The sequence below is a fragment of the Mustela erminea genome, chromosome 8 (assembly GCF_009829155.1).
Source record: "Mustela erminea isolate mMusErm1 chromosome 8, mMusErm1.Pri, whole genome shotgun sequence".
Lineage (NCBI taxonomy): Eukaryota > Metazoa > Chordata > Mammalia > Carnivora > Mustelidae > Mustela > Mustela erminea.
In genome coordinates, this window is record NC_045621.1 from 29,795,649 (window position 1) to 29,817,679 (window position 22,031).

Consider the following 22,031-nt stretch of genomic DNA (forward strand, 5'->3'; position numbering starts at 1 on the left):
GCAGGTTTCAGGATAGGTAGATGCATAAGACATGGTCCCGTTCTTCAGAAACCTCCTAGTGCTTCAGGGAAACACACAAATAAACAAGTAATAATAAGTTAACCTCACTAGAATGAGAGACTTGTGTACAAGGTATCATGGGAGCTGAGAGGAGAGGAAATCTTCCGGGCAGACAAGTATTGCAGGATTAGATGTTAGCCAGGGGAAGGTAGAATTCTAAGCAAAGGGGAAAACCTAAGCAGAGGTCCAGGAGTGCAAACAGTGGGGGTATGTGAGGTTCCCTAGAGAGTTTACTTTCAGTTAAGTGAATGAAGGAGCAAGGAGTGACAAGAAACACAGGGGGTACCTGGGTGGCTCAATGGGTTAAAGCCTCTGCCTTTGGCTCAGGTCATGATCCCAGGGTCCTGGGATCTAGCCTCGCATCAGGCTCTCTGCTTAGCGGGGAGCCTGCTTCCTCCTCTCTCTCCACCTGCCTCTCTGCCTACTTGTGATCTCTCTCTGGCAAATAAATAAATAAAATCTTAAGGGTCACACACACCCTCCTGTGCCATGCAAAGTCTCTTGGTACTCATCCTGTGGGTGAGAGAAACTTTGAGGGATTTTAATTAAGTAACATGAAGATGACCTCAGTGTTCAAGGTCAGGGTCCACAGAGTTTGAGGTGATGAGGGACAATATTTCAATTTCCCAATTGCTGACTTCAACAGTCTGTCCTTCCTAATATTTTGTGATGTTTGAATAATATCAGTATCGACACTCCCTCCCTTCCTTACTGAGAAAGCAGGGTGTGTGTCATCTGCCTTCTGTGTTTTCTTGTGAGAACACGCCTGTGGGAAAGCACTGTTTTGGAGTGTAATGCAACATCCTGATCTAAGAGAGTGAGTTGAACAGCTAGTTATGGGCAGGGCTAGGAAGGAGGAAGCTTGGTAATTGTTATGCCATCCTAATCAGTGATCTCCACCTTTTCGTGATAGCAAAATACTCACTATTGGCACATTGAAATTTAACAAAGGATAACAACAGGATTGATGAGAAGGAGCCATTTCTAAAACTAAAATACATTCTATCAAGTCACATATATATGTTATAATGAGAAATAAATGCAGTTAACTTTCTATCAGGATTCAAGGACCATAGATTACAGCATGTCCAAGAAAGAGGCACATCATCAGTATGTTCAATAGCATTATCCAGAGTAGGACTCCATATCTTTTTCATGAGAGAACATAGTTTTTAATCCCTAAATAAGCTCCCCTCCCCATACATGTATAATAAAAGGTTTAGAGAGTTTGCAAAGAAAAAGGATTGTCCTATACTTTCTTCCACAAGGTCACACAAAACATCTCTGGGAACTAGCTCTGAATGAGCTGAGGATAATCAACTGCAAATTTGCTAGAATGTAGACTAGCCTCACACAATAAAAATCAATTACCACAGCAAAGCTGTCCAGCAAAATACACTTAACAAACCAAGAAGGGATGTTAGACCTGTGGTCATGAGAATTGTGGGCACTCAGATTTTAACTGAGAAGAAATTCCAGTGACGTTGAGGAAATTTTATTTTGCAAACTCACATGTGTGCAATGGCAAAAAGTCATCATTTAGTTGAGCGCTGGATCCAAGGTCTTGTTACCGCCAAAATCAACCATTTCCTGCTTTGTGCCCAGAGAGCACACGCCCTCTTTCTCCTTTCTCTTCGTACAGAGTCAGTATTCTAATAATCATGCTGCGTGCTATTTACAGAGCAAACGCCTGTCCTATTGTCCTTGCATGCTGGGTTTGTTCAAATTCTCCTGAGTGCAGTGGTCGTGTGAAGGGAAACACAAATGCTGTGGCTGAAAAGCTGGACTGATCTGAATACAAGAGGGAATGCCCGGCTGACCCACAGGTTTGTGTTTTAAGGCCCTGCATCCACTGCTTTGAATTAGAAGTCACAACACTGTTGATAGCAAATCACCACCATGGCCATGTAATTCTTGAGGAGGTCTAAAATTGTGCTGCTATAGCACTGGTGCCATATGTTTCTTCCTGCTCTGCTGCCTTGGAATATAGAGAGAGTTCAAGGGCAATCATTTCATTTAATGGAGCTGCAGAGGTAATGACTTATCAGAGGCAAAATGAAACCAACAAAGATGAGAACATACACACCCATATACATATTTAAGTGAATAATAATAATAAAAAAAAGGATCACAGAAAGTTAAAATTGTTGTAAATTAATTTTGTCCAGACTGCAAGTGCAGCCATTTTATGAGGAGAGAGCTTGTGTCTATGAAGCACAATACTTGACCTGGCATATTTCTATGTTTCTGACCAATTTGGCTCTTTGCAAATGTTGTCTTCTTGCTGCATGGATTTGGATATTGGGGAGGACTTAAATGGTGCCTCAGCCCTTCACCAGATTGTGACTTTGGGTAAGTTGCACTATCTCTTGAAGCCCCTCAGTTTTCCTATTTGCACAATGGGAGAAATAGTAACAGCAATCTCTTGGTGTTGTGAGGACTGAAAGATAACATTTCTATGGTTTAGCATGTAGCATAGATGGGGCATACATGCAGCATAGCATGTAGCGTTGTTATGGTGATGGTTATAGCTATTGATATAGTTATAAAATGGATCCAGACTGGTACTCAGTAATAGCTGGCTTGAAAACCAATTGTCAGTCAATTTTGACAAATGAATTATTAGATGGGAATCCATCTAATTCTAGAATCTTCTTCCCCCACTAGTCTGTAAGTTCCACGAGAGCTCTTGGTTCACATCCAACCTCCCAAAGTCTAACATGGTGAGCACAATTAGTTGGTACTCAATAAAAATATACAGATTTATCTATTTTTATTCTCTTGATCCCTACCCCCCCTTTTAAAGATAGGATTTAGTTTTCCCTGCATGTTTATAAGGGCCAAACATTTTAACCTCTTTGACTGTCATATTATTACAAATGCTCCCTCATGTTTCTTTTGCCTTTTATTTTTATTTATTTTTATTTTTTATTTATTTTTAATAAACATATAATATATTTTTATCCCCAAGGGTACAGGTCTGTGAATCACCGGGTTTACCCACCTCACAGCACTCACCATAGCACATACCCTCCCCAATGTCTAAAACCCCAACCCCCTTCTCCCAACCCCCCTCCCCCCAGCAACCCTCAGTTTGTTTTGTGAGATTAAGAGTCACTTATGGTTTGTCTCCCTCCCAATCCCATCTTGTTTCATTTATTCTTCTCCTACCGCCTTAACCCCCCATGTTGCATCTCCACTTCCTCATATCAGGAAGATCATATGATAGTTGTCTTTCTCCGATTGGCTTATTTCTCTAAGTATGATACCCTCTAGTTCTCTTGCCTTTTATAATGTCTAGAAAATCCTTCCCCAAATGAATATCAATTAAATATTACATTATAGTCTTTTCTAATTTGATTTTTTTACATTTATCTCTTTCATGTTTCTGGAATTTATTTGGAAACAAGGTAAGCTATCTAACTTAAATTTTTTTCCTTGGCAAAATTTATTGACTCATTTACTGTTCCTTATTTTGACTTGTGATACTTCCTTAATTATACAAACATAAACATTCATGCATCTATTTGTCTCTGTTCAAAGAAATATGTATTTCTATATATTTTTGTATGTGAATGTACATATGTATTTTCTTGAACTGGTTTTATTTTATTTTTGTCAGAGTACTAATAAATGTCAAAAGGAAATACAAAGAAAAGTAAGTCTTCTTGTGTTTTAAGGCCCTACAATGTTAGTCTTTCCACCAAGAAAGGAATATTACCAATAACACTTTCTTCTGCAAGACTTTCCTGCCTAAACAAGTGTTTGTGTGTGTATGTGAGCGTGTGTGTTTACACTGAATATCTTTTATATATTTTTATATATATCTTTTATATCCTTTTATATCTTTTACACAAGTGAAGCGCTGGTTGACCCTTACTTTCTTTCTTTCTTTTACCACATACCCAGGAAGTTGTTTCCGTAAAAGCTTTAGCCCATTCTTGAAAATGTTGTGTATTCCATTATATGGATGTTTGTAGTTATTCAACCAGTTCTTTTTGGATGGTCACTCTTATTTTCTTCCCTTTTGATATCACAGACTGTATTTCTAGTATTTTTATTTTAACGCTTCATTTTTTTTACTTTTCATACTATATAACCTGTACTGTTTTTATTTCATTTTTCTTTCTGTTTATTTTCTTCTGTGGTATAAAAAAATTTTACAATTTCTACTTCTTAATTTATTATCTTTAAATATGATTTATTATCAATACTAGACAAGAAAACTAATATTTTCAATTCTTCCCATCTTCCATCCTTCCCTTCCACAACCTAACTGGTGTAGGTTAAATTATACTTAGTTTGTCTATATTATTCTTAGTTTCTCTGGAAGTTGTTTTGTACTTTAAAATATTATAATTAGCCTTGTGTTTTGTCTACTTTAAACTGTCCTTTGACCCCAACTCTGAAGAGGAGATTAGCATGTTTATACTACTCTCCTGTCTCCTCTTTTCTTTATGGCTTAAATTTTTTAGGTGTAATATTTGTATGTTGACCTGATTTATACTGTTAACATTCTCTACCACAGTTACTGAGCCTTTATTTTGTATTTAAACTTCTTCAGTGCTCAGAATCAGTTTCACTATGGTTTCTCAATTTGTGGTTTCACTGGTTGGTGTTTACTTTCAAGTAATTATTTTCTACATGCAGCTCCATGGGGACTGTATTACCCAACTTTTGGGATATATGAGGGTTTGTATCTTTGACATTTCTAGTTTCGTGATACCTTGGCCAAGTGTAAAACTATTGGACCATATTTCCTTTCTCTCAGAACTTTGTCTATAGTCTACCACTGTTTTCTATTACCAAGTGTGGCTGTAGGAAAACCTGAGGTCAACCTGATCATTTTTGATGTTCATAGTTAACTTGATGTTCTTGACCTGATGCACACAAGAGTCTGGTAACATAATTAGGGCAAGCCTACATTGATCATTCAGTAGCTTCCCTTTTTGGAACATCGTGTGGTCTTTGAATCTATAGATTTTGGTCCTGTCACCTGTTTTAGCTCAGAAATATTTTCTTCTCTTAGATCTTTGAGAAAAAGTTATTTCCCCTTCAGATTTTCTATTGGTCTTAAAACACCAATTATGTGTATGTTGGATCTTTGCCTGTTTAGCAAATTTATGATTTTTTATCTAATTCCATTTTAATAATCCCCATTTTCTTCTCTGTTTCACTTTGCTTCATTTTTTGCCCCATGTTCTCATGGATTGTCCTCAATGTCCTTACTCTTTTAAGTAGAATTTCTTTGAAGTTCGAAAGAATTTGTTTGAAAAACTCCTTGTGCTCTATTTTGTTTTTAGTAGTCACTGCATTTTGGTATCTATTTTTGAGTATCATATAAACTATGAAAGAAAAAAAAAGCCTGAAACACTCTGCCATTTCCTTTAGTCTTTATAAAAGAATAAACGCTTCCCATGTATATTTGGCATCTTTTAAATTTCAGCAGAAGTTTTAAACATTTATTTTATGAAAACTGATCAAGTTCTGCCAGTGATTCTTTTCTCTGTACCACAGGATATAGAAAATTTCTGCTCAGTTAATATTAGTCAAAAGAGCAGTACTTTCTCTGTATCCTAAGTGATTAAGCATTGATCGAAACTGACCAGTTTAACAGTGAAGGCTCTCATTTACTCTTCATAGATAACACAACGAGAGGTAAGTCTCCTTATGCCATTGTTCTTATACATTATTTAATAGAATTTATAAAGACTCAATCATTTTGAAAACAGTTATATTTACTATTTCTTCTTCTTGTGTATACTTTCAACTGAAATAAAATCTGCAAATTTTCCTAGAAATGATTTTTTTTAATCCTTAAAAATGAACATCCTCAAATAATACTTAAGTTCATTTATGTAACAGAATTCATGTGTAACTTTTGGTTTAAGATTTAGTAATTGGATTATTTATTGACCTATTTTTTTATTATTAGAGTAATGAAACCAATCAATAAATTCTTACTGAATGACCACTTTGTAGTATATTGTATCATGCAGCATAACTGAAACTGTTGTTTTCCAGAACATATTGTCTCTATCCCTGAAAGAGGTCACCAGCTTATTTTTAAACAATTGATTGGTTGTGTGGTTGACCTGGTTTAGTCAATAAGACAACAGAAAAGTCAAGCAATGACATCTGAATGATTCTGACACAAAATCTCCCCAGACTGTAGCTAGGTTTTGCTTTTTCTTGGATTGCTTACTTTTGGTTTGGATTAATTTTAGAACTAGACATCTGTCCTTACTTGTTCCATCATCCCCTTCCTTTCTTCCTCCTTAGCTTTTATCTGCTTTGCTGTATAATTCTAGATTGTGTTCTGATGTTTTTGCATCAGTAAAATCCATAAATAAATGCTCTTGTTCAACATGACTAGTGAGTTAATTCTGTTAATTGAAAAATATTAATCTAGGTTTTTTTTTTTATTCAGTGGATTTATAATCTTTATCTGGTCCTTTCTCTGACTTTATGCCTGTCAGGTACATTTCATCAAGTTATTTCCAATGGGGACCTAGCAGTCAGGTGGCCATATAATTCAGTGGACTGCTGAATATATTCTGGCTTGAGTTTGGCTGAAATCTGTGTGTGTGGGTTGATAGTGCCAAATTCTGGAGACATCTGTGTCCAATATGCATTCTGGTCGGTTTCAAGGCCTTTCTTGAGACTAGGCTTTGGCTCAGTGTTCCCAGGGTTAGAACAGGGACCCTGATGGAGTCAAACCCTCAGGGACACTCTGTGAATGGCTCAGTTGTATTTAGCACCAGAAATGTCTTGGAATATATAAAACAAAGCAAAACAATACAAATCTCCAAGAGTGGCTGCTGCCAACGGGAGAAGGGTGGGGCCTGTCTTAATAAAACCGTATTTTTGGACATGACCAAGTCACGTATATAGGCTGCATATAGCCTCCTCAAATTGAGTTTCCATTTGCATTCCTTCTGAACCATTTTGAGGAAGGTACTTACATAAATTCCAATAAAATCTGAACCATATATAGACATAAGAGTGGGACTGAAACCAAGCAATAGCATATGGTAATACAAGCTTGTCTTTTTTTCATCTGTTCTTCCTTTGCTCTATCGTTTATTTATCATTTTGTTCTCCATTTTCTTCCCTTTTAAATAAGTCTATTTTCAATAAGTTGATAAATGAGTCTAAGTTATTTACCACAGATTATGAATGCAAGCTGCTATATTGTTGCTCTCCTTTTACACTATAAAAGAGATTTGGACATGGGAAAATAACATTTACTCATTTGGTAAGAAAAGGGTCTCCTTTATACCTTCAGACATCACTTGAGTTTAGCAAGTCTGCCTTTGGTCACCTGTGTGGTGAATGCTGCAGAGAAAGTATCCTTTCTACAATTAGAAGCAAACTACACATTATATCAGAAAACATTTGTTGCATGTTCACTATGTAACAAGTACTAGAACAAGCGTTTTGTGTGGATTATTTCATTTTAGCAACAGCATGAGACACAGGTACTGTTATTATCCCATTTTACAGATGAAGAAACTGAGACACAGAGCTTGGGTAATTTGACCAAAGTTACACAGCTGGTAAGTATAGAAAAGAGATAGAACTTGGTCAGTCTAATAGGTGAGCCCACACTCTTAACCCTCTCCCACCACAAACCCACCACATCTGATCAATGGCCCTTAACCACTAGGTAGGAAGGAAGATGGAAATGTACGAAGGATGATAGAGTCTGAAGACCAGTGTGGAAATGACCTCGATGATTATCTACGTTATACATGAAGCAAAAGAGGATCAGGGATGCTCATCCATCTGTTCCATTCCACCCAGCCTTCATGGGTGACTAGAATCGGTTTCTGCAAGTCTCTTTCTACTACAAGAGTTATGGGATGAAGTCTCATTAAAGATTCATGTTCCATAGATAAATTTCCCTGCAGTCTTTTATTTAATTTGGCCTAGTGCATCCAGGGAATTGACTAATGTCACTGTAAACACAGGAGGCTCGGGACTCCAATTATGGGAAAGAAGGAAATCATTATTGATGAGAAGTTGGAGGAACTGAACCCCTCATTGCATAGTAACACCCCCATGTTTCCCGTGTCTTTATGTTAGCTCAGTTTGTGATATTTTTAAAAAGCAAAGGCAACCTTGATGAAGATGCAGATTTCCTGGGTTGAGTTATAGAAGCGGTTAATTTCCTAGATGCCAGAACACAGACACCAGTGTGAATACAGCAGTTCAGGGGAGCCCCAAGTCTTGTCTTTTATCTGAGATCTCTCATATTTCAGAGATGTGGGTTTCCTTTTTTTTTTTTTTTCCCTCCCCAAAGGCTCTTATAATGGGCATTTTTAATTAGGACACTACTGATGCACAAATGGTAGCTAATTCTGACAGCTTCCTTCTCAACACATGTTTTCCCTCTCATTCATCCATCTTACTTGTCAGCCTCCTTTTTCCTCTGTGACTATGTTTGAAATGCTGTCCCACACATCCTTCCATTAGAGAAAGGAAATTTGACACCTGGGGAGGCAATATTTCCTCTTACTCTCTAACTGTGCGGAGGGCATGCTGGCTATTTCTCAAAATAGCACAGTCAGCAGTCTTGAGAACATTAGTGCTTTGTAGAGGAAACCAAGAAATTTTTTTTTTTTCTGATGAGATGCAAATTTTACATTCTATATCTCCCATCAGTGAGAACATCGTTTTTTCTCGAATAGTTACGCCAGCACCTTCAAATCAATTAAGGGGCTGTGGTGACACTGCTGTGACATTCCATTAGCCCTTGCCTTTAGTTATGTGTCTATTAGAAGCAGAAATAAAAAGTGATTTTGAAAGTGATTTCAAATATCCTGGTGTTCTGAGTCAGATACAGAATCATGAATTTAGGATACTCAATTTGCTTCGTGGATCTTTATCTTAACCAGGTAATACTAGATTAAATTTGAGTTCTGTGAGGTCAGGGGCCAGATCTTTGTCATTACTGTGACATCGTGGTACCTAGGGCAATGTCTTGCTCACAGTAGAATCACAGATTACAGACTGTGCAATTGTTTATTCATGTGTGCTCAAATATTTAATGAGTGGTTATGACACGAGAACCCTGTGCTTTGTGCCCTTCTAACTGAGAAGGACTTTCTAGCATAATTCTTACCATGGAGCTATTTGTTCCAACAAAATTTATGGGGGCACTTACTGTGTGCCCAACATTGTGGTATACAAAGGTTAAAAAGACCCAGTCCTGGTTTCAAGGAGATTCAACTCTAGTGGAAGAAGCTGAGTTGCAGAAATGTTCAGTGTTGTGTCAGAAGTTACACTATCATAGGCACCAGACTTGGGTCTCGTTACTCAAATGCTTAGCACTCATTTGGGGCTTAGTGTTCTAGAAACATGGGACTAGGGGGTCATTCCACTCGTCTGGGATTCAAACTCTGCAAGAACTGCTGTAATACATATTTGTCAAATTGAATATTCATGGTGTATTGGACAAGGGCTAGAGTGGTTCAATTTATGCTTATAAACATTTATCAGATGAATTGCTCTTAATTTTCTGCTTACTAAAGAGAATTGGACCTATTTTAATGTGGCTTAAGAATAGTAAAGATCTTAAATAACGGCAGAATCTGATGGTTTATGTGGTGTAACTTGAGAGCTATGGAAATATCCTTGGAGTATAAAAAAAAATCTTACCAGTAAATCAGTGTGCCTAAAATCCTACCACTAAGAGCTTGCTTTGGTTGTCAGTTTAAGAATAGGACTGAAAGTAAATCTTACTGTAGGAGAAGTAGGTAAGGAAAGGACAGTAGAGAAAAGTAGAAACTGTCACATCTAGAACATAGTGGGCGTTGAGTAAATTATCGCCCATGTGGTTGAGTATTTTAAGTGTAAGAGACAAAATGCTACAGAGGCACAAAAAAGAAAGCAATTCTTGCTAGAGAGAGAAGATCGTGAAAAAGTGACACTTTGAACTTTAATGGATGGGTTGAATTTTAGTAGAAAAAGATGAAGAAAAAAAATTTTAGTTGGAAAAAAATTTAGTAGAAAAAAATTAAGAGAATTCTAAAGAGATGAAATGTCACAAGCAGTGGTTCTCAAAGTGTGGTCCCTCTGGGCCTACCTACAAACTTCTCTGGTGGTGTATGAGATCAAAACTCTTTTTCATGATAATACCAAGATATTATTTGCCTTTTCCACTCTCATCCTTCCATGCGCACACATATACAGTCGAGTTTCAGGAGGCCACAGGATGTGTGGTAGATCGAGAGATTGGATGCAGAAGCAGATATGAGATTCTTTCTGCCCTTTATTAATCCAGATATTAGAGAGATTTATAAACAGGTAAAACAACACTATTTTTTCACTCAAAAATTTTTTTTGGAAAATACAGTTATTTTTAAGTAATATGTATAATTTATACCACATAATGAACTTAATGTTGTTTAAATAATTAATATTTCAATATTTGAAAACTTTCTTGGTTTAACTTCTAATATGGTAAATACTGACGCCTATAACCAACTCAGTGTGAGAAAGAGGAGAAGGGGGACTGAGCTTGAGAGGAGCCCTGTCTGAGCAGGGAAGCACAGGAAGGTAAGTGGTGTTTACTGGCTTGTATCATTAAAAATGGGTGAAGGCAAGAGGAAGGTACAGGCTTCTGAATGAGAATGAGTAAGTCACAGGAATAGGAGGCCCCAGCATTAGGAATACACTCAATGCTATTGTAAGAGTGTATGGTGACAGCTGGTAGCACACTGGGGGTGAGGGAAGCCTAATGTATAGACTTTTGGAATCGCTATGGTACACACCTGAAACTAATGGGTGGGGTTCCATAAACCTAATCTCCAGTTCCCATACTTACATATATATGAAAGAGGGTGGGGTTGGAGAGATTGGCTGGCGGAAATCGTAGGCAACTTTTTCAGAAGTTTGCTTTTGTTGATTTAAACTTTTTGCTGGCAATTTCACCAGGTGCTTTAACTCTCCCAAGACTTGCGGGAGCAGAGGAGGGTGATCATCTGAAGGCTGGGATGTGGTGGGTGGTGGTGGGGGGACTGTGGCAAGTGGTAGGGCATAAAGTTTGTACTAACTGGTGGCTCACTTAAAGTGGCTTTATGTTCTATCTTTAAATTCAAGTGATTTTTTTCACTTTATTCTGCTATGTATATAAGCTTATTTTGGGATATAAAGATGTTTTACATTACTTACCATTAAGGAAAAAAATATGCTTCAGAAAGAGGCCCCATGTTTATTGAGTACCCCCAGCACGCTACCACCACCTCCCCCCCCCGCCCCTCCCAGTGATTTGAACAGCACTGATTTAACCCAATTATACAGCTCCAGTAGGGGGAAAAAATTCAACTTTGTGTATGCTTTAGTTCTTTGCAGGAGAAACAATGAATCATGAAGATTAATTGTGTCTTTTCTTGTGAGTTTAATAAATAATATCAGTTTACAGGAAGGATGAAAAGTTGATATATGTAATTAATGCTGAGTGAAAAATGCTATAGTCAAAGATTTGTACAAAATGCTGTCTTTTAAAATATATGGAGGGGGTGCTTTTGTTTTAAAATTCATGAAGACTTGAGTTTGAGCTCAGCAACATTTTCTGCAAAGGTAATTGAAGAAACCCTCCCCATGAAGCTACCTCCCTACCCCCACTCCAGAAGAAAAGGGATAAGGGAGTTTTACAAGTAAATTAGCTTTTTGAACAGTGTTAAGGGCCAGAAAAAGGAATTTAACTGAGATTGCAACTATAAGTAAGTTTCAAAAGTGTGTTTGAATGAGTTCCTGCTCATGCCAAGGAGTCAAGGCACCAATACAGGAGAGAGGCCAGGTGGTCACCATCATGATCATGTGATTAATCTGGGCACCACAAATAGTGGACATGCTGACATGCATGCCTCTGGATAGGATGCAGTATGAAGTAAGAAACATTGCCTATCAAAGATTCTCAACAAACATGGTTAAGCTGAATCCCATCAAACTTTAGGCCTAACTTATAGTTTCCAGGGTCTACAGAGACTGGAAGAACAAGTTAAATGACACCAAAGGGAGCAAGCAGACAAATCCAGAATATGGAACATTCCACAAGATAATTGAATCAGTTCTTTAAGACCTCAGAGCAAAATTTTCATTTAAAAAGGTGTGTGTGTGTGTGTGTGTGTGTGTATGTGTGTATGTGTGTGAGGGGCGAGGTTTGTATGTGTTTCCAGAATTTTGATTACAGATTGGTTAATAAAAATAAAAGAACTTTAAAAATGTCATTTGAGGAAACTTGAATATGGTCTGGAAATGGGAGAAAAGTGGGGGAATTATTGCCGGTTTGTTTAGGCTGGCTAGTGATATTGGGGTTGTACGGGACATACACTTTATTTTTAAGAGATGTGTACTAAAATAGTCAAGGGATAAAGTGTCATGACATCAGCCACTTATTTTCAAATGATTCAGTAATAAAACCAGAGAGGAGATGAAATGAGAGAAATCTTTCAGAAATGGCAAAAATATTTATAATTATTAAATTTAGGGCATGAATATATGGTTGTTTATGGTACAATTTTCAATTTTTCTTCCTGAAAAGTTGGCAAAGTTTTGTTGTGGGGAAAACTTATTGATATGTATAATCATTTATTCAAACCTTCACAGACTATAATTTGCACACCTATCACAGGTTAAGTACTGTGTTAAATGTTAGGGAAGTAATGGTGACAACAAATCAGACCTCCTTGCTCTCATGGAATTTCAGTTTGGGCAAGAACACTATTAAACAGTAAGACATGCAAATAAAGGAATTCTCATGTATTGCAATATGCTACAAAGACAAAAGTTAACTGTCATGAGAGTAGTGATAGGGGAGCTTAATTTGGATGAGGGTGGGGTGAATGACTGCGAAGACCTTTCTGGGGAAGGGATGTCTTCCAAAGAAACTCCATGGGATTCTTTGGCTTTTTGCAACCTCTCTGACCCACAGGCTCCTGGGTCTTCATGCTGTTCCTTTAGTACTTCCTTGTACAACTTTGTAGGCTTTTACTCCCCATGCATTTAATTCTGGCATCTCAAAGACCTGGTAAGCTTTTTGAGGACAGGTCTTTTGATTTATTCACCTCCATTTTCCTCAGAACCTCATGTGACATAGGAGTTCAAAGTTTACTTAAAAACTATTATTTGTGTAGCTCTTCATATCTTTGAAAGCCCTTTCCTATATATGGCCTCATGTGATGTAACCTTGAAAATCGCTCCCTGATGGTTAATTTTATGGGTCAACTTGACTATGTCACAGTGCCCAGTTGTTTGGTCAAACACTAGTCTAGACATTGCTGTGAAGGTATTTGTGGATATGATTAATTTATAATCAGTTGACTTGAAGTAAAGCAGGTTACTCTCTGCAATCAGGGTGGGCCTCATCTAATCAATTGAAGACCTTCAGAGCAATAGCTGAGGCTCCCCAATGAAGAAGAAATTCTGCCTCAAGACTGCAACGTAGAAATCCCATCTGAATTTCCAGCCTGCCCCTGTGGAATTTGGAGTCAAGACTGCAACATCAACTCTTCCCTGAATTTCCAGACTGCAGGCATGCCCTACAGATTTTGGACTTGTTAATCCCCATAGATGTGTGAGCTAATTCCTTAAATCTGTGTATGTGTCTGGGTGTGTGTATATTAGTTTGATTTTTCTGGAGAACACTGACAAATACAAGCCCTGAGAGACAAGAAGGGCAGTTTCTTTTCCCATTTTACAGATGGCTAAATAGAGGTACAGTAAGCTTAGGCCATTAACCTAAGGCTCCCTGCTGAGTATTTGAGACTGGAAGGAAGCAAGGTCATTGGCCTTCTAACTCCCAGCTTTTAAAATGGAAGCTACTGCTTGGTATATTGTCCTTCCAGTAGCCAAGAGCTCAACCATCTGGAAGGGACATTTGAACAACATTTCCTCTCTCTGGCATTGTATTGGGTCTGGATGCTAAGCCAGGTGACACCAATGGGCTTTGAAGATCCACATACATATTTAACAACCACTGTTTCAATGGCTTGCTTCAGAGGAGATATAAGCCTTCCCTTGAACAAAACAATCACCTCACTGTAAATGTGTACAGGAACATCAAACCATCAGTAAGCTGAAAGATTTTTATCCTTTGCAGTCAGTAATGAAAGCCTGGAAAGGATTTCTCTTGAGATATTCTGGTTTTGATGGATTTTCCTTTGTTTACAATGAACCTGGGACTTAAATATTACAGCCTATCCTTGCCTGACTGAAATAACTGACCCACAATATCTGGAACAATAACCTGGGTATTATTTGAAGCATACTGGTCCAAACTTTGACTCTGTTTCACACTGGGTGTAAAATTAAATGCAGAACAATTACAAGTTAGTGACTCCCTATCCAGTGGGTTTTGGATTCTCACAGCTTTGGAGGGGGAGGAGAAGTGCTCCACATGCTTGGGTGAGAAAGCCCGCTCTCAGTGGTTTAGGTCAAGACATGATCATCTTACCATGAGCGAGTTTCTCTTTGATGCCTGGGCTGAGCTGTCCCCTCCTGCCAAGAGCAGAGTTAAACGCAACAACCTGAGGGTAGGTTTGGGCATAATGGTGTCATTTCTCTGCTCATATATCAAAAAATCATGGGAGTCTGAAATTCACTGTAGAGGCTGCTACCTACAAGGGAGTTAAGATGCCACGAATAGCAAAGCTTATGTATGTGGTCTTGTACAAGCTCCGTTACAGTCTATGCCTCATTTTGCTCATCTGTGAAATGGGAATAATACTTGTTTCACAGGATTGATAAGACGATTAAAAACACTTAAAATTAGTCAGTGGCCTTTTCTGAATATCAAACTTGGGCCAGCACTGCGTCAATCATTGAGGATTCCTTATCTTGGTTAAATGTCACAAGTATTCTATAAAGGGGTGTGGTACAGTTATTGGTGCTGTTTTAAAATGAGGGAATTGTACTTAGCAGGTTAAGTGCCTTTTCCGTTGTCACTTAGTGAGTTAACAGCAGATAGGACCCTGACCTCAATCAATCACTGGGTGCTCAGGGCAGCTCAGTTTTATCCTCCTTGATGCTGGTCTTCACCCCTTTCCTTTTTTGCTCCTCTTAGGGTCAGGGTCTCAAATGGACTTCTAACCAGAAAGATCAGAGGGGATGCAGTGTTTCAGCTTGGGCTAATGGGCTCTCCTTGAGGCTGGACTGAAAGAAACTGAAGATCCTTCCATGTTGAAACAAGGGGAGAATGGGTCTAATGCAAAGAGAAATAAAATCATTTGCTTCTGTGAGTGCCACTGTTATCCTGTGTTGCTAAGAAATTATAAGCTGCTGGAGGTAAGGCAGTTAACTTGCAGTAGACTCCTGGGTTTTATGTTAAACAAATGATTTTTGATGAGGAAGTTTGTAGTTTCCTCTGACGATAATCTGCCCTGTTCATTGCTTGTCTCATTGTCAAATTCAGCTTGCAGGGCTTTGTGAATTCTCATGAAAAGCTTTCTTTCCAGGCAGTGAGAAAGTTTAAGGTCAGAAGAAGGACACAGTGCTGAGAAAGTAAAAGCTCACGGGATTTGTTGAGTGATGAGACCCTCTCTGGCTCATAGAAAAATAGAAAGCCTTTTCTTGCTGTCAAACTTAAAATTTATCAAGGCAAGTGGAAAACAAACACAGGAAAAATTATTCCAAAAGCACTATGCTTTCAGGCTTCCCATTCCATTGACGATGAAATCGGCACCCAAGGGGGTAGGAGGAAAGGAGCCACGGAGAATATATAGGAGATTGGACCAGAGTGTGCACTGAAGGAAAAGGCATTGTTGTCCTCCTGGTTCAATCCATTGTGTTGAAGAGGTCGTGCTGATGATTTCAGCCAATAAATAGTGAATGTCTACATAATGAGTGGTAAGCCCAGCTCTGTATCCAGGCATCCGTATGCTGAGTAACGTTCTCCCAAGGGCATGGCTGGCTAATTGTCTGGAGCCTGGATGAAGAGAGAGAGGATTATATTACATGCTCCGGCATATTACATTAAGCTGAGTCCTGATTCAGGGCCAATATTTTTGTTCAGTGATGCTTGTTGCCTCAGATCTCTCCCTGGTGGAGTTTTATCTCCCTGAGGAAACATGGTGATAACTCTAAAGATCAGTCTATAGACTATTAATGAAAACACTGGAGCACTTTTCTTTATCCAGAGAAAGATTCCTTGTAGAAAGAGGAGCACTGGACTGAGAGTCATTTATGCTCTACTCTAGGCCTAGCATTGCCACTGAGCAGGTGTTCAACTCAGGGCAAATCATTTGTACTCACAAAAATACCACTTTCTAATCTACACACTGAGAGAAAATGAAGGGTTTCTTCGAATTATAACCAACTGGCAAACCCAATATATACAATAGATAAATTCAGAGAGGTTCTAGGTGAATAATACCTAGGGACCAAGGACCCAGTGTTTACCTCAACCTTAACTTCTTCCCACCATCCCTTCAAGAAGTGGCTTCACCTAATCTTTAGGCATCCATAGTTTCCAGAATAGCTTCCCGTGCTGCTCCTCCCAGAGATCACATAGCGGAAATGTTAGACTTTTATATCTGTGCTTCTAGACTTTCATGCATTCTCCTAAAATTTCAGCAGGAGAAACACCCTGAAGGTGATTTTTACAAGGAGGTTAGAAACATACAAGTGGATTTCTGTGTTCTACAATGTCCAGGCTTTTAAAAAATTTCAGTCCCTCTCTTTTGTGTAGAAATCTGTATTGATTTTCGTTCCAATTAAGCCACACTGATGTTATGTTATTGTGTGGGTCATGGTTGTGTGCATTATTGTTGATTACAAAATTCGCCATGTTGGTCATGTCCTTTCTAAAAGGGACAGTGTGTGATGGCAAAGGCTTCTCTGGTAGATGTTTTGTCCTGAGAGAAGGGAAGAAGCAGTGGGAAAATAATAAAAGCAGAGGTTTGTGGAAGGGACTGTGTATCTGGTTCTTGAGTTAAGGCTCTCACTAGACCAAACCGTCAGGTGAAAAAACAGGAAACAGAGAGATGGACACATTTGAACTATTGGTTTTTTTCATTTAAGGAATGTGTCCACATTATGAATAGATTTTATAGAATCATAAAGTATTGAAATTTTAAAGCTAGAAGGGATCAAAATGATTTTCTCCCAAGAGTGGCTTTAGTTTTTGAGAGGAGAGCTTTTTCTTTTTCTTTTAATGAATGTTCATACATAAGCAGAGGATTTTGATCTTCTGAATAGCCACTTAGGGAATGTTCTTTTTTGTAATTTTGCAATGTACATGAGATTTTCAGAATGACTGGCAAAGCTTTTCTGGGAAAGAGACGGCTAAAGTACATTGGGGTAAATTGAGAAATTGAAATAATTACCCCTAAATTTATCAAGATAATTTCATTAAGGCTGGTCATTATCAAAAACTGTTCCTGAGGTCACTAAAACAGTCCTCAATTGAACTGTAGTTACTTATGTACTTTACTGATGGTATTTTATTGCCTTTTTATCTAAAAAACAGAATGCAATCAATTAAGCCCCATGTCTGGGGAAAAAAAGGTCACATTTTTGCAATTATTTTAACATAAAGAAGTGTTACATATAGAGTCACTGTCAATTACTAGAAATAATTACATATTTTCTTGGGTAATTTCTTGGTAATTAAAGTGTCACTGAAGCATAAGATGCTTTGTTAATGAAAAGATTAAAAAAAACCCTTCACATGAGTTTATCATATTTTGTTGAAATGTGGTTCAATGTTTATTATCATAATTTCTGATTGTTATTGCATAACCTTGAATGGTATTAATGCACAAATCATGAATGTGAGCCAAATGATAGCTTACAAAGTACAAAATACAGCACTTGAGGTGGTGCAATAGCAATCAAAATTATGATAATAAACATTAAACCATGTTTCAACAAAGAAAGAACAAAAACATTCTTAAAATATTTTTTCCCTTGATTTTGAAAGAATCTATGACATTAATTATGAAAGGATTATTGGAGAGAATAAAGACCCTAAATATTGTACTAATTTGTTTCTAAACATTCTTTACTAAAGAGCAAAAACATACAAAACAGTAAACAGAGTTTTTATGAATAAGGAGATTTTTAAAATGAGACTTCTTGAGTCAATTTATCACATCTGGTGTGTTATGTAAAAGACAACAAACTATTTTCTGTTTTGAACCTAATCATGTTAACCCATACTTAGCTGGACAAAGTTTTTTACTGTTAATTTAGAAGGAGTGGATGGACTTAAATTGACTTACTTTTTCATTTCCCATTGTTCTTGTGACCAGTAAAGATGTGAAAGTAGGGAGTAAATGGGTCATTGTGAGTTTCTTGTTTCCAGACTCACTGATGTTTTCTGGAAGGAGAGGAAGCAACCCAGGAAATCTCACAGGAAGACAGGCAAGTTAACTGGGATGGTCACGGAGTCAGAAGCCAAGAAGATAGAGTAGAAGATCCATTTCAAAGTTGGAAAAATTAGGAGTTGGTGCAATGCTTTGCTGTGGCTGATTTCTTCCAGTTTGCAAGGGTGGATTTTATGCATTTTCCTCCAACTTTACTTTCTCACAAACCTTGGAACAAGTCCCACATATTGGAAGCTTAAAATTAGCCATGGTAGGAAAATTTACACCATGCACATTGGCAAATACTACCCATCAGGGTACTTTTTTTCAAAGAGTCATTCTTCTAGAAAAAAAGTGATGGGAAGAGAACTAGATAATAGATTTCAAAGTCACATCAATCAAAACAGGGACCACTAGAGAGGTCAAGTAGGTAATGTGAAGAAGAAGCAAGGATTAGGTTTATTCACCTTGTTAAAGATGACCTCTGATATGATCGGTAAGTCTGAATTAATTGGGAAAATCTGGTCCAGTGACTCTGATTTGACTCTTAACCATTCACATAAAGCTCCTAATAATCATAACTTTGTTCCCTCCTTCCCAACCCACTCCCATTGATCTTTTCTTCAAAAACCCAACAGACGTGGATGTTCTAGTAGGCACCCTTGCAGGACAGGACTTGTGCTTATTGTGATGTGATAGTCCTTTGATTTTCCAAAGAGTCATCACCAGTTAGTGAAAGCTCATGCACTGTGTGATATAGAAGGCACCTCACTCTCTGGTCCCCTAGGCTCTCTTTGTATTCTCAACTCAAATTCTCTACCAAACTAGTACATTGCTTTGATCAGCCTCCCCTCTTGCCCTCTTGCACGTGTTGCTTTTGTGCATATCTAGGTTCCTTTGCCAAGAGTACCCTATTCCTTCAGAACCTAGGTGCTCCTCCAACACTTGGCTAGAGTCATACCTTCTCAAAATAAGCCTTTCTTCACAGTAGCTGATCTCTTCCACAGTTTTCACTGGTCTATGTGTCCCACTACCAATCACAGGAGACCTTTCTTTCATGGTTTTTCACTACTTAGTTTTGAACAGTTTGAAAAGTACAGTTTTGAGTATGCCTACGTCCTACATAGTCAAAGGTTCTGATGAAACTTGGAACAAGTCTGGGAGTTATTGTTTTCATAAGTGGAGAAATGAGGGGAAAGTAAGGTAAAAAGAACATCTTTTCAGAGTCAGGTTGTACTTGAAGTTCTTAGAACTCATTAACTTGGGCTTAATTTTTGTGCCTGGATATGTTGACGTTACTGCTTTTTGCTAGAGTGAGGCTGGTCTAAGACCATGAACAAACTTTCTGATTTATAGCCAAGAACTGAGACTCAGAGAGCTAGACTGACTTTCTAATTGTCAAGGGGTACAAGTTGAACTGGACCAGCTGGGAGAAAGCATTTAGAGCATTTTGGTATATTTTCAGTCCTACTTCTTTATTTTCAGACCTTCCTGTTTTTCATCTTCTAATGACCATGTTATGATTTATTAATAAACATTTGCATTTTCAAAGTGGGGTTATTTAAATAGGACTTTCATCAGGATGTCATTTTTATGAAATTGCCTTTTTTTGGATGAAAATATATTTTTTCTTGAGCAGTTAACTGATTTTTGTTTCTGTTATTGTTAATCCAACTCTTAAATAAAAGGATCTAATTCCAAACAGAGTTTTAAGTTTACTGAAGAGTTTGAAGTTGCTAGGCCCACATCTGAATATCTAATCCCTTTGCTCTCATCTCCTTGTATTGTCAAACTTTTCTGAAAGCCGATTGGTGTCCCAGGGTAAAAGTTTTGTTTTCATTTTGCTGGGGGACAGCACTGTTTTAAACATTTCTGGCTCCTCACTTTGCTTAAATGTGTTTCTCTTGGCAAGGATTCTAACTTGCCTGCATTCACTTTGGTGTGGGTGTGACCTCGGTTTTCCTTCGACCCATAGTTTGCATGGCCATGCCAGTCTGGAGAGCCAAACTCTCTCTCCTGACTGAAGATCATAAAACGGCAAAGACAAGTGCTCAAGGCACTTTCCTGAGATGATGATTTAAATTATCATGCTCTCCTGGGGTCCTTGAGAAATAGGCCACTCTCTGATCATTTTTGAGCACTTGCCAGCATGCCTGAAATATGAGGAGAGGGAGAAGATGTGTCTGCTTTTCTAATTAGTTTTTTCCTCCAGTAAGTCATATCCCCTTCCTTTTAAGTGACAGAAAACATTAGAGTTCTTAAGAGATGTCTATTTTCCACTGGGGTTTACATCATCATTTTATCTAATTATTTCCCAATTACGAATAATAATTAAACCAAATGGTGATGCAAACTGGAGCAGGAACAATATATCTTTTTAGGAGAGCTCCCCAAAGGAGTTACAGAACACCAGGGTTGAAAATTCTTTGTTCCATTTCAGTGGTCAGTCTTGAAGGATGCAAAAGTTACAAGTCTTGATTTTGAAACATCTGATGCCCACTGGCCCTCTCCTGAGAGACAACCCTGACGAGCTCAGTCAACTGTTTTTGACACCTCAATACTGTTTTCCTAGTTGCAATAAATGTAGGTATTCTACAGAAATAGACCTTTGTTAACCGAAGTCATTGTTAATGGGAAATATCCAAGGATGATCCTTAATGCAATGTCAGAAGATTTGAATTTAGAGGGACGACATGTTTGGGTTTGCCAGAAACAGTCCTGGTTCATGCCTCTTGTCTGTCTTTATTATGGACGGTGCCCTTTTTCACTGTCTAAAGGGTTCTCCTTCCAATTCTTTTACAGCCTGCTTGCGTAGACAGACACAATGAGATTAGACTCAATACACTCTTTATTGATATCTCAATCAAGATTCTAAGTCTTAAATCAAGTTGTCTGTGGTATTTTGTAACCTCAAACATCTTAGTTAAGATCAAGTAAGAAATTAATGAATAAAAATATACACTTTTCATGATAGCCCAAGATGTGGAAGCTAAATTTGTAAAGCTTCTAGAAGAAAGAAGAAAATATCTTTAAGACCTTATATAGGCAAAGAATTTTTAAGTGAGCTTTCATAAAAATTAAAAAACGTTCTGTTCTTCAAAGACAGTATTAAAAAAGTGAAAAGCCACAATAGGGAGAAAATACTCATAACACATCTATCTAACAAAGGACTGTTATTTAGAATATAAAGAACCCTTAGAAACCAGTGATAAAAAGACAAATCACACAATTTTTAAAAAGATTTTATTTATTTATTTGTCAGAGGTGGGGTGGGAGGGAAAGAGAGCAAGCGAGCAAAGGCACAAGCAGGGGGAGTGGCAGGCAGAGGAAGAAGCAGGCTCCCCACTGAGCAGGAGCCTGATGCTCCTGGACCCTGGGATGATGACTTGAGCCAAAGGCAGATGCCCAACCAACTGCACCACCCAGGCATCCCACAAATACTGCATTTTTTTTTAAATGGACAAAAACTTGTACAACACTCCTATAAAAATATATTAGAATGCAAAAATGCATTTAAGTATGTATTTAACACCAAGGAAGTGCAAATTAAAGCCATGAGATACTTTGAACACACTGCTGTTGTTAAAACTTAAAATCCTGATGCAACCAAATGCTAGTGAACAATTAGAACTCATACTTAGCTGATAGGAATATAAAATG

General features: G+C 37.9%; 1 long non-coding RNA gene across 1 annotated transcript in view; it reads left to right on the plus strand.

Moving 5' to 3' along the window:
- The window catches only part of LOC116597499, a 46,260-nt gene extending 30,119 nt beyond the window's left edge, over positions 1-16,141 (plus strand). The window contains exon 4 of the long non-coding RNA XR_004288642.1: positions 13,423-16,141. This is a non-coding gene — a long non-coding RNA (uncharacterized LOC116597499). The remainder of the gene's footprint in view (positions 1-13,422) is intronic.
- Positions 16,142-22,031: the final 5,890 nt, after the last annotated feature.